This window comes from Erpetoichthys calabaricus, chromosome 15 (assembly GCF_900747795.2).
Source record: "Erpetoichthys calabaricus chromosome 15, fErpCal1.3, whole genome shotgun sequence".
NCBI lineage: Eukaryota > Metazoa > Chordata > Cladistia > Polypteriformes > Polypteridae > Erpetoichthys > Erpetoichthys calabaricus.
Window position 1 is genome coordinate 12,935,159 of NC_041408.2, and position 16,174 is coordinate 12,951,332.

Sequence of the window (16,174 nt, forward strand, 5' to 3'; positions counted from 1 at the left end):
ACTGGCACCCTGTCCAGGGTTTGTTCCTGCCTTGCACCCAGTGCTGGCTGGGACAGGTTCCACCCCTTACCCTGTTATAAAGTGACATTACATTTCAAGGGTATTTTGCCATTACTCAATTATTTTAGGTTGACTTTACTCCAAATTAATGTTATGATTTAAACGATTTTTAGGAAAAGTTATCATTGCCCAGCTACTTGAAGTTGATTCAAATGAAAATTAGCATGTTTGTAGGCTTTAGGTATCTGTCTCTAGTACTTCTTCTATAGATATTCCCCTTTTTATAGTGGGGTCACTATTTTTTTGACTTCTTCAATAGAGATTTACGGCCGGAAGCCTTTCCTGATGCCAACCCTCCCCGTTTTTTCCGGACTTGGGACCAGCTCCTAAATGTTTATCTGGAGTTGTATCTGTTTCTAGTATAATTGACAGAATTTGTTTGGATGTCATAATAACTTGGTTAATTTATGTGCTTGAAAAGCAAATGAGTTTCACCGGCATAGACTCGCCAGTCATGTTAGGATGCCACACGGCATTGCTGCCAAGTCAGGTGAGATATTTACATGGTTTGGGAGAAGAAAAAGAAAATTGGACAAAGGATTTGTTATTGTTTGGCATGCTTTCCTGAGTAGTTTTTGGTATTTTTTTGGGGAGCAACCTGCAATTGCACCGTCCTGGGTATGATGTTAATCTGCATCCAGCCCTGCAAGCGTGGCACTCTATCCTCTGTAAAAACAAACAAAAAAAAAACAATTGTTCCATTCCATTTGAGGTGGTGTGGTGCTGAGGTGCCACCTGTTGCACGGCTGTGCTTGGGTCCTAATCTGGGATCCTGAGGTGGTCCGTCGTATGGTGGGTATGGTAACCCGCTGTATCAGTTTATACTCCCAACCTCTTCCTGTTCCTCCTTCGGTGGCAAAAAATGCCCGATTAGCATAACTTTAGTTAATTTGCATTTAGGGACACACCCCTTTTTGTAAACATAGTGCAGAGTTTTCAGAATCTCCGCCCGTCAGAGAAAGATCAAGACTGGACATCACAGTACATTAAGTGCCAAAGATTTGTGTGATTACGAAGGTGGCATTGGGTGCATTTGTCTTCAGTCCAACTGCACACCCAACACCACCTGAACGACACGAGGCTCTGTAATGTGTTAGTCTTGTTGGTGTAATTCACTGCTTGGCAGTGTTAGTATTACAGTGCATCCAGAAAGTATTCACAGCGCATCACTTTTTCCACATTTTGTTATGTCACAGCCTTATTCCAAAATGGATTAAATTCATTTTTTTCCTCAGAATTCTACACACAACACCCCATAATGACAACGTGAAAAAAATTTACTTGAGATTTTTGCAAATTTATTAAAAATAAAAAAATTGGGAAAGCACATGTACATAAGTATTCACAGCCTTTGCCATGAAGCTCAAAATTGAGCTCAGGTGCATCCTGTTTCCCCTGATCATCCTTGAGATGTTTCTGCAGCTTCATTGGAGTCCACCTGTGGTAAATTCAGTTGACTGGACATGATTTGGAAAGGCACACACCTGTCTATAGAAGGTCCCACAGTTGACAGTTCATGTCAGAGCACAAACCAAGCATGAAGTCAAAGGAATTGTCTGTAGACCTCCGAGACAGGATTGTATCGAGGCACAAATCTGGGGAAAGTTACAGAAAAATTTCTGCTGCTTTGAAGGTCCCAATGAGCACAGTGGCCTCCATTATCCATAAGTGGAAGAAGTTTGAAACCACCAGGACTCTTCCTAGAGTTGGCCACCCATCTAAACTGAGCAATCTGGGGAGAAGGGCCTTGGTCAGGGAGGTGACCAAGAACCCAATGGGCACTCTGTCAGAGCTCCAGAGGTCCTCTGTGGAGAGAGGAGAACTTTCCAGAAGGACAACCATATCTGCAGCAATCCACCAATCAGGCCTGTATGGTAGAGTGGCCAGACGGAAGCCACTCCTTAGTAAAACGCACATGGCAGCCCGCCTGGAGTTTGCCAAAAGGCACCTGAAGGACTCTCAGACCATGAGAAAGAAAATTCTCTGGTCTGATGAGACAAAGATTGAACTCTTTGGTGTGAATGCCAGACGTCACATTTGGAGGAAACCAGGCACCGCTCATCACCAGGCCAATACCATCCCTACAGTGAAGCATGGTGGTGGCAGCATCATGCTGTGGGACTGGGAGACTAGTCAGGATAAAGGGAAAGATGACTGCAGCAATGTACAGAGACATCCTGGATGAAAACCTGCACCAGAGCGCTCTTGACCTCAGACTGGGGCGACGGTTCATCTTTCAGCAGGACAACGACCCTAAGCACACAGCCAAGATATCAAAGGAGTGGCTTCAGGACAACTCTGTGAATGTCCTTGAGTGGCCCAGCCAGAGCCCAGACTTGAATCCGATTGAACATCTCTGGAGAGATCTTAAAATGGCTGTGCACCGACGCTTCCCATCCAACCTGATGGAGCTTGAGAGGTGCTGCAAAGAGGAATGGGCGAAACTGGCCAAGGATAGGTGTGCCAAGCTTGTGGCATCATATTCAAAAAGACTTGAGGCTGGAATTGCTGCCAAAGGTGCATCGACAAAGTATTGAGCAAAGGCTGTGAATACTTATGGACATGGGATTTCTCAGTTTTTTTATTTTTAATAAATTTGCAAAAACCTCAAGTAAACTTTTTTCACGTTGTCATTATGGGGTGTTGTGTGCAGAATTCTGAGGGGAAAAAAATGAATTTAATCCATTTTGGAATAAGGCTGTAACGTAACAAAATGTGGAAAAAGTGATGCGCTGTGAATACTTTCTGGATGCACTTTATTTGGCTGATGCTTTAATCCAAGGCCACTTACAACATCTGACATACAATTACCTCCCCTTCTTTTGTTTTTTCCAATTGGCACACAGGCAGATGAAGTCACTTGCTCAGGGTCACACATACAATTTGAACTCACAACCTTAGGGTTTGAAGTTCAGAGCTAAGCCTAAACCGCTAGGCCACACTTTCTGCGTTGTTCTTATTTGGCTGACGCCTTTATCCAAAGCGACTTACAACACCTGAATTGCAATTGGTAACATTTCTTGTGTTTTTCCAGTCGCTGCACAGGCAGGTGAAGTGACTTGCTCATGGTCACACAGTGGCGTAAGAGGTGAGATTTGAACCCGCGGCCTCAGGTTTTGAAGTTCAAAGCCAAGCCTTAACCACTATGGTGGGTACACTTTCTATGTTATTATTACTTGGCGGACACCTTTATCCCAGGCAACTTACAACATCTGGGTTGCAAATGGTTATGTTTCTTGTGGTTTTCTAATTGCAGCAAAGGCAATGTGGCACACAGTGTCCGTAGAAGGATCTGAATCCATAACCTCGGGGTTTGAAGTCCAAAGCTGTAGCCACTGTGCCAGTCTGCCTTCCTTTGGTAATGAAGTGGCTGTGGATTTTTGATCAGGTGGCTTGCCAGTTTCATTAAAACGTGAAAGTAAAATATACAACAAGGCATTTCCGACCACAGAACTGCCGTCACTGGATGTTTTATTGCACCATTCTGAGTAAACTCTCTACAGACTGTTGTGTGTGACAATACCAGGAGATTAGCATCTACAGAGATACTCAAACCAGCCCGTCTGGCACTAGCAGTGACCCCAAGGTGGAAATCACGGAGGTCACATTTTGTCCCCATTTTGGTGTTTGATATGAACATTAACTGAAGTTCCTGGCCTGCATCTGCCTGATTATATGCATTGCACTGCTGCCACATGATTGGTTGATTAGATCATTGCATGGATAGGCAGGTGTGCACGTGTTCCTGGTAATTTGCTCAGTGAACGTACATTGTACTGTAGCTCATAGACACAGCAAATCGGCTATTTCCTTTGTTGTCGATGGAAGGATCTCAGGTTCACAAGTACAAATGTTGGGGTGCATACCTGGTCGTCCTCATTTCATCGAATGAATACGCGCTTGACGGTGCCAAAAGTGAACAGAACAGGGTTTATTTCATCTGAGGAACCTCTCTTGGCTTTCAAAGCCTGCTTTTAGTCACTGTATTTATTAGCTGTTTTATCGAGTGACGCCTCATTTACATTTACAACTGGGAGACTGGAAAGGGGCAGAGTCATGCCCTCACTCAGGCATCTTCTCAGCACTGTGCAGGGAATATAAGAGGATAAGGTTAGCACGAGCGCCCCTTCTCTACCCTGGGTGGTCGTACACGTACATACCTTAGAAGAAGCCGGAGGTTAATCAACTGACGCAAATGCGTGACATAACCTATCGTCTAAATGGGGGGGGGGGGGGCGAAAGCTTTAGATTCATGAAAAATTTTCGATCTCTGGTTTTTAACGGATCTCGACATTTTAGGCTCCCTGATACCAAAAACATCGATATCTCGCTGATAGGTGTGTGTCTGTGTCTGCATTTCAGTTTCTTGAGAGCAGTCTAGAGCAGTGGTTCCCAAAGATAGATAGATAGATAGATAGATAGATAGATAGATAGATAGATAGATAGATAGATAGATAGATAGATAGATAGATAGATAGATAGATAGATAGATAGATAGATAGATAGATAGATAGATAGATAGATAGATAGATAGATAGATAGATAGATACTTTATTAATCCCAAGGGGAAATTCACATACTCCAGCAGCAGCATACTGATAAAGAAAATATTAAATTGAAGAGTGATAACAAAGTAGGTATACAGACAGACAATAACTTTGAATAATGTTAACGTTTACCCCCCCGAGTGGAATTGAAGAGTCGCATAGTGTGGTGGAGGAACGATCTGCTCAGTCTGTCAGTGTATCAGGACGATGACAGCAGTCTGTCGCTGAAGCTGCTCCTCTGTCTGGAGATGATCCTGTTCAGTGGATGCAGTGGACTCTCCATGATTGACAGGAGTCTGCTCAGTGCCCAGATGTCGCTCTGCCACAGATGTCAAACTGTCCAGCTCCATGCCAACAATAGAGCCTGCCTTCCTCACCAGTTTGTCCAGGCGTGAAGCGTCTTTCTTCTTTATGCTGCCTTCCACAGCACACCACCGCGTAGAAGAGGGCGCTCGCCACAACCGTCTGATAGAACATCTGCAGCATCTTATTGCCGATGTTGAAGGACGCCAGCCTTCTAAGGAAGTATGGTCAGCTCTGTCCTCTCTTGCACAGAGCATCAGTATTGGCAGTCCAGTCTAATTTATCATCCAGCTGCACACCCAGGTATTTATAGGTCTGCATCCTCTACACACAGTCACCTCTGATGATCATGGGGTCCATGAGGGGTCTGGGCCTCCTAAAATCCACCACCAGCTCCTTGGTTTTGCTGGTGTTCAGGTGTAAGTGGTTTGAGTCGCACCATTTAACAAAGTCCTTGATTAGGTTCCTATACTCCTCCTCCTGCCCACTCCTCATGCAGCCCATGATAGCAGTGTCGTCAGCGAGTTGTATTGGAAGTCTGATGTATATCGGCTGAACAGGACTGGAGAAAGTACAGTCCGCTGCGGCGCTCCTGTGCTGCTGACCACAATGTCAGACCTGCAGTTCCCGCGATACACATACTGAGGTCTGTCTGTAAGATAATCCACGATCCATGCCACCAGGTATGAATCTACTCCCATCTCTGTCAGCTTGTCCCTAAGGAGCAGAGGTTGGATTGTGTTGAAGGCTCTAGAGAAGTCCAAAAACAATTCTTACAGCACCACTGCCTCTGTCCAAGTGGGAGAGGGATCGGTGTAGCATATAGATGATGGCATCCTCCGCTCCCACCTTCTCCTGGTATGCGAACTGCAGAGGGTCGAGGGTGTGGCGGACCTGTGGCCTCAGGTGGTGAAGCAGCAGCTGCTCCAAAGTGTGTGCACCACGGCTTCCTCACAGGGGCACCACAAAATATTACAAAATTTTTCATCATTTTATTTCCATTTTCAATTCAATGTGATACGATGTGACATTTGGTGGACCTGGTGCAAACCAGTAACTCACTTAGTGATAACTGTTTGCGGAAACCTCTACAAATGGTTACTAGATGGCACTCTACAATAATTAAGTTTCTCGATTGTTTTAGTAGTTTGTCGAACTTTTTCGGTACTTTGTGTTCGTGTATAAATAGCTGTCGGTTTTGCACGGTCTTAGTGTTGAATTATTTCGGAGATTGTACCAACTGTATATTGCTGTGATTAAGTCAAGTGAAGTTTTTGAAGTATTTCTTCTCGTATGTATTTTTAAAAAAATATATATAAAAAAATATTTTTTAAAAACCATGCTTATATTAAGTTAAAAAGTGTACTAAAAAGTAAAAAATAAATCTCTCATACATCACTCGTAAAATAAAAGGTGGGCGCTTTTACTAAGATTTTAAGAAGTATTTTTTGAATGTTAAATGTTGATTGATGAAAGCGCCCATGCTTTTATTTTATGAGTGATGTATGAGAGATTTATTTTTTACTTTTTAGTACATTTTTTAACTTTATATAATTGTGGTTTTTAAAAATTATTTTCTTATATATATATTATTTTCAACTTTGGTTTGATTTAGTATAATTTTGTAATCAATATTGTAACACTGCGGTGGGTTGGCACCCTGCCCAGGATTGGTTCCCTGCCTTGTGCCCTGTGTTGGCTGGGATTGGCTCCAGCAGACCCCCGTGACCCTGTGTTCGGATTCAGCGGGTTGGAAAATGGATGGATGGATGTGTGGAGTTACAAAGAAGGGAAGAATAAGAAAAGAGACGATCAAAAGTACAACAAAAGTGGGAAAGAGAGGACAGAAAAACAGACCGAAGTGGTATGAACATGTGATGAGAAGAGACAAGGAAGATGTGGGCAAAAGAGTGATGGAAATGGAAGTACAGGGGAAGAGAAAGTGAGGAAGGCCAAAGCGGAGGTGGATTGGTAATGCAAAAGAAGATCTGAAGGAAAAGAGTCTGACTGGAGAGGAGATGCAGGACTGAGGGTCATTGGGGTCTGCTGGAGCCAATCCCAGCCAGCACAGGGCGCAAGGCAGGAACAAATCCCCTGGGCAGGGATCCCACTGCAGGACACACACACACACACCAAGCACACACTAGGGACAATTTAGGATCGCCAATGCACCTAACCTGCATGTCTTTGGACCGTGGGAGGAAACCCACACAGACACAGGGAGAACATGCAAACTCCTGAAAATTATATTTTTAATTAACATGGAGTAATTGATCAATTAGTGAAAGTAATTATTGATTCCTGTATTGACATCGGAAGTGAGTAAATGTGCAAAATGTCAAGTCATTTGGACAATAGGAAGTGGATTAAATATCGATCACAACAAACAGGTGAAGTTAAAAGAAGCATGGTAATAATAATAAAGTAAAATGGATCGGTTTTTACTAAACAGTAACAAGTGGTGCAACCACGTCAACCAGTGGTATGTCAACCAGAGTGTGAAGAAGCGCAAATATCGAAAATATGATGACAGTTATTTGGACTTTGGGTTAACGTTGACAGAAGTCAATGGTGAGGAGAGGCCGCAGTGTGTACTGTGTATGAAAGTTTTGGCACCCGAGTGCCTGCTACCAAGTAAGTTGAATTGCCATTTAGAAACCAATCATCCCAGCATGGTTAGTAAGTCTTGTGACTACTTTACCAGAAATTTAAAAGAGGTAAATCAACAAAAACGTTGTTTTTATAAGCAGGCACCAATACCAAGCTATGCATTGCTAGCATCTTACAAGGTGATCTTAAATATGTGTTTTACTTATTTTTACTTTTTCCCTTTAGTAAAAAAAAATCTTGGCTATTTTGCAAATAAGAATTTGACAGGGGTTGCCCCTTGGGAAAACCTGGATTTAGCAAGGGTGCCGAGAATTGAAAAAGTTTGGAAACCACAGGTCTAGAGCTAAAACAGTTGGGCGGAAAAATACCAAACTTGAAAATTAAGCCTGTTATGTGTTGACGAGGTGCTGATTAGTTTTTGAGCCAAATTGTGCACGAGAAAGAGGTGCTCTAGAGAAACCCTCAAATACCGTAATTCTGCAATTAATTATGAATTCTTCTCGTCTATTGCTGTCGTAATGACCGATTTTATGAGATAAATAATTACTGAAGTGTTATCGAATAGTTTGGGTAACTCGGTTCTTGGGGCGCAAAACCTACTGACGCTCGTGTCCGAAATTTTTTTTTATTCTATTAAGTTAACTTCTTCAAAGACCAACTTCATCTGTAATTTTATACTGGTCTTTCTTTCAGCCTATCTGTTATGAACACAGTAGCCTTCAGGAGTAGCAGCAGCTTTTCAGAGGTCTTCTTTGTAATTCTGGCTCTATTTAAATGTCGTACTTCTGCAAAACATGGCGCGCGCTCTCAAGAAGAATTCTGTAGAGACCAAGTTGCGCACCTCACTTGAGAACTACGTAACTCTGAGTACACCCAGTGAAGGGCTGTGACATAAAAACATGGACCAAACATGACTTTATAACAAGTGACATTTATTTGGCATAAAAATGAACAATTTTGGCTGATAGCAAGTGGTTTAATGTGTCATAAGCTCTAGGGGGTCACAAATGGTGATTTGAAAGCCACGTGTTTTAGGGACCATACGTACTCATGTCAGGATCTGGATGTAATTAATATTGGTTTTACTTTGCCGTCTTTGAATCTCTGTATGATATTTAGAAATCAGTTTTGGTTGTGATGTTTGCATTTCTTTGCCGAGTGTATTTTGCTAGTGATGTTACCGACTTCTCCTGTGTGACACTCTGTTCTTGGTGCGTGTGTGCAGCTCCATATGTGATGTCATGATGGTCATTTTGTTTATAAAGGAGATCTGCATGCCAGGAGTTCATCTGTACTTAGCGTTAAAAATGAAGGGGGGGCTACCTGTTGAACGGAAACTACTCTTTACCATTTAACACTAGAATTACCAGAGCCTACGAAAAAAACTCGTAGATCCGTCCCACCTTAAATTGTTTTGCACCTCTCCGTAAGCGTCTTTTGTCCTGTAAATGTATCGATAAGCAGAAAGCAGCCTGCTATCACATCCCCCACCGCCGCACAGTTTTCTCAGCTCAAGTCTGTTTACCTGCATGTCAGTTGCTTGGAGTTGTATAGAGTGAGAAGTCAAGCAAAATCACACCTTTTATAAATACTATATCGTTATTTGGAACACATGCATTTCATGTGTGTTCTGTGTCTACAACAATCTATGTACAGTAAACACATCGTTAAAACAAACGTTTTTCATGTTTTAGTAGTAATTGACAAAATGTAGACATGAAGTGTATAATGTGTTAAGCCTGAATTCCAAATATCAAATAAACACTTTCAGAAAAGGTACAAATATAACAGAACAAGTGCGCTTCTATTCAAGAATATAACTGCAGAAAAAGAACACACGTTAGGGTGCGACATTGACACACATTTGCTATGACCGCTTCGGTGGTGCAATGGTATCAGCTGTTGACTGGTAATCAGAACTTCACGGGTTCGATCCCCGACGAGTCCGTTTTGAGAAGTGAGCTGCTGTTATTCTTACTATTCTAGAATAAAAGCATACATGTGAGTTCAGTCTGTAACAGCCGGTGTAAATGTATGATACTTGTAAAGGTTGGCTTTGTTTTTTTTTAACCTGTAATTGCTCCAGTGGTGCTGTACAATGGCTGACCCTGCGCTCTGACCCCAAGGGGTATGCGAAAACTAACAAATTCCTAATACGAGAAATTGTATAAGGCGAAATAAAGAACCAAAAAAATTTCTCAGACACATCGAATTTTATTGCAGCAACGCAGTTACCAATTTCTTTTGCCACTTCAACGACTTTTAATTTGAAACCAGCTTCATATGTTCTTCTGATCGAACGCTCCATCGTAGATAATGGATGTTCTTACGATAAAGATGTATGAGGGTGTGAGATACAAAAAACACAAATCAGTGCAAACGTCGCTTCGGAATAGTTTGGGTATTACTGTGTGGTCACATAGGCACAATACATAGAAGAAGAAAAAAGGCTGTGTGCTCCGTGGTTACTCTCTCAGGTGGGTGTTAGCATATCGTAATCTCTTGGACCAATAGCGTGAGTTTTCCACATTCGACTTATATAACCGACATTATAAAATACCGGAAATTATACGGTGTAATCAAGGCCGAACTTATCTGCGGGGGAACTTAAACATGAGTATATACGGTAAGAGATTTTAAGTTCTGATGGTGTCCCTAAAACGATTTGATTTTGAGTGCACCAAACTGCTAGTCTGCTTGAGTGTTTCTGCCATTCACCACTTAAAATTCATTTCTACCAGCTGCTATTCACTTTACCATTTTAGATCTGTTTCTCTGTAAGCAATGATGTCACTTTCTGCATACTTTATTGTGTTGCAGATTTCATTTTAAATGGACTCGTTACACATTTTTGCCCATTGAACCCATAATAACAAAGTGAGGACATGTTTTCCGAAACGTTTATAGATTTATTAAACTTCAAAAACTGAAATCTCTCCTTCATCGAAGTATTCAGACCCTTTGCCTGTTTGCTTTAATTCGTCTTGATGTCTCCAGAACTTGATTGGAGTTCTCCTGTAGCAAATTGAATTGATGGGACGTTATTTATAGAGGAACACACCTTTGTATGGAAGATCCCACAATTCACACTGCAGGACAAAAACCAAGCTGTGGAGTCCAAGGAACTCTCTGTAGACCTCTGTGATCAAATTGTGTTGAGGGGATGAAACCGTTTCTACAGCTTTGAGTGTTTCCCAGGAGCACAGTGGTCTCAATAAGGGTGAAATTTAAGAAGTTTGGAGACCCCAGGACTCTTCCTAGAGTTGGCCAAACTGAGTAACCAGGCAGGAAGGTCCTTGGTCAGGAAGGTGAGCAGGAATCCAATAGTCACGCTAACAGAACTGCAGAAGTGTTCTGCTGAGATGGGGAAACCTGTTAGAAGGACAACCATGGAGCATAAGACTCTGTGCTTATCAGTGCATTCCAGTATTTGAACTGTCTGACAGTTCAGTGCCATTCAGTGCTTAAATTATATTGGTGAGATTACAATGTGCTTATAAATAATATCTTCTAAGGTACAGAGTCACATAGTAAAACAGGCACTTAATAAAAATAAGTGCTTAATCATATTATATGCTTACGTAGGTTGGGGAACATGCACTGGTACTGGGCATTGCTGCACCCACCACACGACAAAATAGCTCGGGATCCTGGTTGGCAACCCTCCAGGCTCACACGCGGTCCAGTCCCACCCTCCGGAAATGACCCTCTATCTACCACAACCTGGTGTTACATTGGCATCCCCTTGGCCTGGTCCAGCCACTCGGGTACTCAACAATGAGGATCCTGTGAGTCAGATTGCTCTCGTGGTATCGCGCCACATGGCCGTAGTGCCGTAACTGACGCTCCCTTACAATGTGCCTCATTCGGGACCGCTCATTCAACACAAAGTCAAACCAGCGGTGCCCAAGGATTTTCTGAGGAAACACAGTACCAAAGGTCACTAGAGAGTATCCATGTCTTACAGTCATAGCAGGATGCACCACACTTGGACATTCATCCTTTTGCAGAGATATCGGGAGCACCACACACCCCTTTCCAGTGACCTCATGACCTCATGTTCCCCCATGTGACTTCATAGGAAGAATCACCAGAGACATGAAGGTCACTTAACAAGGTCAATACTTCCTCCGCAGTGTGACTGTATATAATAATATCCAGTAAATATTCCTGTATTCATATATTTCCATAATGGGGGAACCTGTTAGGACAGTCATCTCGGCAGCACTCCAATCAGTCAAGTTTTTATGACAGAGAGGCTAACTCCCACTTTGAGTTTGCCAAATAGCATTTTAAAGACTTCTGAGAATATGATGAAAATGATTCTCTGGTCTGATGGGACACAAATTGAACTTTTTGTGCAGAACACCAAGCACTATGTCTTGTGAAGACCAGGCAGTACTCATCCCCTGCTTAATACCGTCTCTAAGGTAAAGCATGGTGGTGGCAGCATCATGCCATGGTGGTCGGAATTGAATGGATGAATGTTGACAAATGCAGAGAGGTCCTCGAAGAAAAGCTGCTCCATAGTGCATGTAACCTCAAACTGGGGTGACAGTTTACATTTCATCACAGCAATGACCCCGAACCATACAGCCAAGACATTATTGGGGTGGCTTTGGGACAAGTGTGTAACTGTCCTCGAGTGGCCCAGACTTAAACCCCATGAAACATCTGTGAAGAGACCTGAAGATGGAAGTTTACAGTATGCTTTCCCTTCCAATCTAATGAACATTGTGAGAATCTGCTGTGAAAAATGGGATAAACGTCCCCAAATCCATGTCTGTAAAACTTGTGGAGACTTACCGAAGAAGACTCAAAGCTGTAATTTCTCCCAAAAAGGGGTTCTGCAAAGCACTGAATTAAGGGTGCTTATATGTGCTTATATAAATAAGGCATTTCAATTTTTGATATTTAATGTTTTCACTTCCGGGTCCTCCCTGCGTAAAGTTTGCATGTTCTCCCCGTGTCTGCGTGGGTTTCCTCCAGGCGCTCCGGTTTCCTCCCACAGTCCAAAGACATGCAGGTTAGGTGCATTGGCAATTCTAAATTGTCCCTAGTGTGTGCTTGGTGTGTGTGTGTGTGTGTGTGTGCGCCAAGCGGTGGGCTGGCGCCCTGCCCGGGGTTTGTTTCCTGCCTTGTGCCCTGTGTTGGCTGGGATTGGCTCCAGTAGACCCCCATGACCCTGTAGTTAGGATGTAGCGGGTTGGATAATGGATGGATGGATGTTTTCTCTTTGACATTATGGGTTACTGAGTGCAGAATGACTGGCAAAAATGGCAAATTTATCCATTTACAATGAAATTGAAAACACAATGAAGTGTGCAGAAAGGGAAGGGATCTGAAGACTCTCTGTATATTAAAAAATATTATAAAGAATGGCCTGCCAAGTAAGTTTGCAAAGGGCAAAATAAACTATCCACAGAAAGAGTGCATGCCACAGACTTCCGAGCACACGTTGCAGTAATATTAGTAACTGGTTTTAATAGTAAATGAAAGTGAATAAAGACCGTGACAGCCAAATGCATGTATAATTAGTGTTTAGGCATCCATGTGGAATTTTTTTTTCCAGAGGTGACTTATGTAACTTCATTACAAAAGCTGAATGTCTGGACTGTCTTCAGGATTTAATGCCCGCTTTCATTAAGTGTGATCAGGTTACATTGAAGAGCTGAGTCAGCTTGTGCAGACTGAAAGACGCAGGCAGAGGGCAAGTGCTTCAGTCAAACGTGTGAAGAAAACAGTAAGGACTCTGATTACGGCTGTTCAAAATTTTTTGGTAGCAGAAATGTAAGGGAGTGGGAGAGACATTAAATGCGGCAGTAGTTTAATAATTGAGAAAAGAAAGTCTGAAGTGAGGCATTAAAAGCATTGAGAAAAAATTAAAAGGAGTGTGATTGAGAATGTATGTAATCATTTTCAGAATTGTTTTTGAGGTTGTCTGGCCAATTCATGTCTCTGCATCCCTGTGTTTCACAATCACCAGAGCATACTGTGGCCACCAGGGGGAGCTGCAGCACCCCAAACACCTGACCTACAGGCTCAGACACAAGTGCTTCAGTATTTGTGTGAAACTCTTCACTTGTTTCCCACACCACAATCACGGCCACAATTCAGTTCAGCACATAACAATATTCTTTTTGTCTGTCGTGTCTCTGCCTTCTCTCCTCCGCTCCTCCTACAAGCTTTGCCAACCTCCTCCCGACTCAGGCTCCCACAGTTGTGGCAGGTTGCTCCCTTTATGTAACACCCAGAAGCACTTCCGATGTCCCAAAGTTGTGGTTCAGAAGTACTTCCGGGTGAGGTGGGAGTCTGGCAAAATAGGGTTCACCAGTACCCACAGCACTCCCTGGCCGCACCCACGGATCCCAACAGGGCTGAGTCGGTGAATTCCAGTTCCTATGATGCCCTGGGGAAATCCTGGTTGCTGCTGCAGTCCAGGGGGATTACCATCTAGTGATCTGATGCTGCACAAGTCGTCTCCCGCCATCCTTCCACGCCATGGGCATCCCATTCATCCTTCACAACACACAGACGGGAGTTGCCCGAGTATGCTGATTCACACCCGAATGCCTTGCACTTTATATTTTATGCTGGACTGTATAATAGTGTACAATGTGAATTTCCCTTTGGGATTAATAAAGTATCTATCTATCTATCTATCTATCTATCTATCTATCTATCTATCTATCTATCTATCTATCTATCTATCTATCTATCTATCTAATCCTACCAACTATGCTATCTATCTATCTATCTATCTATCTATCTATCTATCTATCTATCTATCTATCTATCTATCTATCTATCTATCTATCTATCTATCTATCTATCTATCTATCTATCTATCTATCTATCTATCTATCTATCTAATCCTACCAACTATGCTATCTATCTATCTATCTATCTATCTATCTATCTATCTATCTATCTATCTATCTATCTATCTATCTATCTATCTATCTATCTATCTATCTATCTATCTATCTATCTATTACTTAGTATAGGTAAAGTATTTTGATGAATCTCAACATTTGAGACCTCCCAGAGTCTAAAAACACCATTTTTGGAATTATGTCTGTGTATGTGTGTGATAACTTGAGTACTCTCTCACTTAGGTCAACCAAATTTTGTCATACAAATATTAGATAGATAGATAGATAGATAGATAGATAGATAGATAGATAGATAGATAGATAGATAGATAGATAGATAGATAGATAGATAGATAGATAGATAGATACTTTATTAATCCCAAGGTGAAATTCACATTCTCCAGCAGCAGCCTACTGATACAAAAAACAATATTAAATTAAAGATTGATAATAATGCAGGTAAAAACAGATAATAACTTTGTATAATGTTAACGTTTACCCCCACTCAAAACTCAAAACACCAGCAAAAGCCTTTAAATGGTCTCTCAGTCGAGTTCTGTAGGCTACACAATCATAGGGAAGACTGCTGACTTGACAGTTGTCCAAAAGACGACCATTGACACCTTGCACAAGGAGGGCAAGACACAAAAGCTCATTGCTAAAGAGGCTGGCTGTTCACAGAGTTCTGTGTCCAAGCACATTAATAGAGAGGCGAAGGGAAGGACAAGATGTGGTAGAAAAAATTGCACAAGCAATAGGGATAACCGCACCCTGGAGAGGATTGTGAAACAAAACCCATTCAAAAATGTGGGGGAGATTCACAAAGAGTGGACTGCAGCTGGAGTCAGTGCTTCAAGAACCACCACACACAGACGTATGCAAGACATGGGTTTCAGCTGTCGCATTCCTTGTGTCAAGCCATTCTTGAACAAGAGACAGCGTCAGAAGCGTCTCGCCTTTGGACTGCTGCTGAGTGGTCCAAAGTTATGTTCTCTGATGAAAGTAAATTTTGCATTTCCTTTGGAAATCAAGGTCCCAGAGTCTGGAGGAAGAGAGGAGAGGCACAGAATCCACGTTGCGTGAGGTCCAGTGTGAAGTTTCCACAGTCAGTGATGGTTTGGGGTGCCATGTCATCTGCTGGTGTTGGTCCATTGTGTTTTCTGAGGTCCAAGGTCAACGCAGCCGTCTACCAGGAAGTTTTAGAGCACTTCATGCTTCCTGCTGCTGACGAACTTTATGGAGATGCAGATTTCATTTTCCAACAGGACCTGGCACCTGCACACAGTGCCAAAGCTACCAGTACCTGGTTTAAGGACCATGGTATCCCTGTTCTTGATTGGCCAGCAAACTCACCTGACCTTAACCCCATAGAAAATCCATGGGGTATTGTGAAGAGGAAGATGCAATACGCCAGACCCAACAATTCAGAAGAGCTGAAGGCCACTATCAGAGCAACATGGGCTCTCATAACACCTGAGCAGTGCCACAGACTGATCGACTCCATGCCACGCCGCATTGCTGCAGTAATCCAGGCCAAAGGAGCCCCAACTAAATATTGAGTGCTGTACATGCTCATACTTTTCATGTTCATACCTTTCAATTGGCCAACATTTCTAAAAATCCTTTTTTTGCATTGGTCTTTGGAATTTGGGACTTTCATTAGTTGTCAGTTATAATCATCAACATTAAAAGAAATAAACATTTGAAATACATCAGTCTGTGTGTAATGAATGAATCTAATATACAAGTTTCACTTTTTGAATGGAATTACTGAAATAA

The 16,174-nt window shown here is 42.4% G+C and overlaps 1 protein-coding gene across 4 annotated transcripts in view; it reads left to right on the forward strand.

Moving 5' to 3' along the window:
• aig1 (androgen-induced 1 (H. sapiens)) overlaps nucleotides 1-16,174 on the forward strand; it is a 129,044-nt gene that overhangs the window by 10,982 nt on the left and 101,888 nt on the right. The gene's annotated exons all lie outside the window — the stretch shown is intronic.